The sequence below is a fragment of the Piliocolobus tephrosceles genome, chromosome 9, assembly GCF_002776525.5.
Source record: "Piliocolobus tephrosceles isolate RC106 chromosome 9, ASM277652v3, whole genome shotgun sequence".
In the NCBI taxonomy this organism is placed as follows: Eukaryota; Metazoa; Chordata; class Mammalia; order Primates; family Cercopithecidae; genus Piliocolobus; species Piliocolobus tephrosceles.
The window spans coordinates 67,150,618-67,153,392 of record NC_045442.1 but is presented as its reverse complement, the minus strand read 5'-3'; the positions used below and the strand labels follow the sequence as shown (position 1 = coordinate 67,153,392).

Sequence of the window (2,775 nt, the reverse complement as noted above, 5' to 3'; positions counted from 1 at the left end):
ATGGTGTGTCAGGAGGCAGGTGCGATGGTGTGTCAGGAGGCAGGTGCGATGGTGTGTCAGGGGGCAGGTGCGCTGGTGTGTCAGGAGGCAGGTGCGATGGTGTGTCAGGAAGCAGGTGAAATGGTGTGTCAGGAGGCAGGTGCACTGGTGTGTCAGGAGGCAGGTGCAATGGTGTGTCAGGAAGCCACAGGAATCTCACAGAGGGGATGAATCATTTCAGACTGGAAGCATCCTCTTGCAGAAGTTTCTTTTTCATCACTTGAGAGGTAGAACAGAGTAAATTATTCGTAGTGCTGGAAAAGCCAGTTGCCCTCCCATTTGAGCAATGTCAGGAACTTCTCAGAGAACTTTCCTATCTGACATTGTTCGAGCCACTGGGATGCCATAAAGAGGTGGACAATGAGGCTCAGCCTGTCCTGTTTCATTAAGGAAGAAATTGAGGCTCAGGGAGATGATCTGGCCTGAGGCCACACAGCCCAACCCCCAGGACTCCTGGTTTAGCACCTGGTGCCTCGGGTCTCCCTTCCCTCTGGGGCTGGAAAGGCAGGACCGGGAACTGCTTTTTGGCTTGTCTTACAGAGAAAGAATCATTGTCTCGCCTTCTCTGTTCCACTCTCCTCCTCGTTGGTGCCTTTTGTCCCCACCTGCTCTGTGCCAGCATTGAGCCTGGGGCTTTCCACACACCATCTCATGAACCTCACAAAAGCTACATGAAGAGGGAGCGCTCATTGGCCCATTGCTCAGGCAAGGAAACCAAGGCTCCGAGCAGTTGAGGGTTCAATGCCAACACTGGACTCCAAATATCTGTTCTTTCCTCTCAGCTCTAAGCCTCTGTTGCCTTCGGCTCTCCTGCCCCGGCTATTAAGCCAAAGCGGTGTCTGCTGTGGCCACGTTTTGCGGGAAAGAGAAAGTCATTGCTCAGTCTCCTCTGCTGAAAATGGGTGCAATGATCAAAGCACTCCCTTCCTACGGTCCTTGGGTAGACTGAGATCGTGGCTAGGAAACGGAGCCTAACACATAAGCAGTCTTACTATTTCATCACCCTTGCTGCCGCCGCTCCTGCTATGTTGATCTAACACAAGACAAAAACAGTCTTGAAAACCTCAACGTGCTGTATCCAAGGCAGGGACCGAGGGGGTTGGGCTGCTGCGATGACGACTGGGGGCAATCGAGGGCTCAGGGGAGGCAGGAAGATGAAGGACTGTTAAGGTTTTCCGTTTTCCAGCAGGATTTAGTGGGAGGGGAGCCTGCAAAGGAGGTGGCACAGGGCTGGGACCAGCACAGGGCTGATTCTAAGCATCCCAAGGGCCAGACCCCAGTGCCTGTACCTCCGAGCCCGGGTCCAGCCCAGCCATCCAGGCCCCATCTACCTGCACTTCCATCTCCTTGGCTTGTTAACTTGGTCAGTCCCCGGGTTTTTATCAGGCGCCTCTGAAGTGCCCATTTCTGGGCGGCAGCATTGCAGGGAGAGGAAAGGCCTGTGACAGGGCAGGGCACCAGCTCAGGTCCCAATGGGACTGAGTTCTAGCCCAGCTCCCTTGCTTCCAAGCATGGGCCCAGCACACAGTGAATCCAAATAAAGCTTTTGATGAATGGATGCATGCATGAATGAATGAATGAGGCACCCTGGGGTCTCTGTTCCTTCATCTGTCAAATGGGAGAGTGGCAACTACCCGCCAAGATTGCTGGGAGGCTGTCGGAAGCAGCGCACACGCAGCCTGGAACACGGAGGCAGCCTGGGCGCGGGTGAGAGGGGCTGGGATGACAGAGGCTTTGCCTCTGGAGAATCGCCAGTTAATTGCCTTTCCATGGTCGGCTTTCCCCCCCAACTCCTAGATGAACTGCAGGTCAGCCCACAGCTCCCCAAAACTCAATCACTGTCTAATAAAATCCCAGGGCTCCTCACACACACACACACCGTGCAACACAGTATTGGGAGCAGATGTTATAGAAAATCAGCATGGCCTGGATTGGAACAATTCTGCATGTATTTCAGAGTTTTGTTTCCGAAAGTGAAGTCATCGTGGGTGACACAAATCAATATAAATATAAATGTCTTCCAACCTGGCCAGTGTGGGATAAAGGAGGTCACAGAGTGTCCACCCCCAGATCTTGGGCTGCACCGTCTCCACCAGCTTCATTGCAGCCCCCACCCCACCCCAGAAAGATGTGGGGGGCCCAGGGAGGGTAAGGGAGGGACCTCTCTTATGTGCTTATGCCCAGGCCTCATGTGTAGCCTCATGAGAAAGGAGCAGGGGTCCCAGGTCTGATCCCTTCCCAGGTCAACCCTTCAGTCCTCTGTGCGTCATGAGGCCCTCTGTGTTCTGGACAGAAGTGGGCTGGGAGATGCTTCTCTCCCTGGGTCCAGCCATGCTGGACCACCAGGGACCTAAAGCAGGGACCCCAATGTCTCCTGTCTCCAAAGGCCCTCCAGTGTGACCGCACCTCCCTCGGCTCATCTTTTCCTTTGGCAAACACTCTTTGAGGGTCTGCTCTGTGCCAGGTAGAGGGGCACAGCCATGAACCAACAGCTACAGTCCAAGTCTCATGGGACTGACAACCACAAAGGCAGCCTGGCCCCACAAAGTCATGGCACAAAGCCACTCCAGGGGCCTGACCTCATCTGGCAGTGTGGCACACTGAGACAGACAGATGACCCCAGGTGACGTGGCAGTAGAAAGAGATGCACAGAGACCTGGCAGGGAAAGAAGACAAGACACATTCAAGGAAAGGAAGGAAAGTCACATGCTGGAGTACGGAGTCTGATGCAGCCTT

General features: G+C 54.3%; 1 long non-coding RNA gene across 1 annotated transcript in view; it reads left to right on the top strand.

The window, feature by feature from the left end:
• The window catches only part of LOC111537792, a 2,609-nt gene extending 1,014 nt beyond the window's left edge, over positions 1–1,595 (top strand). The window contains exon 3 of the long non-coding RNA XR_002730117.2: positions 164–1,595. This is a non-coding gene — a long non-coding RNA (uncharacterized LOC111537792). The remainder of the gene's footprint in view (positions 1–163) is intronic.
• The last annotated feature ends 1,180 nt before the right edge of the window (positions 1,596–2,775 follow it).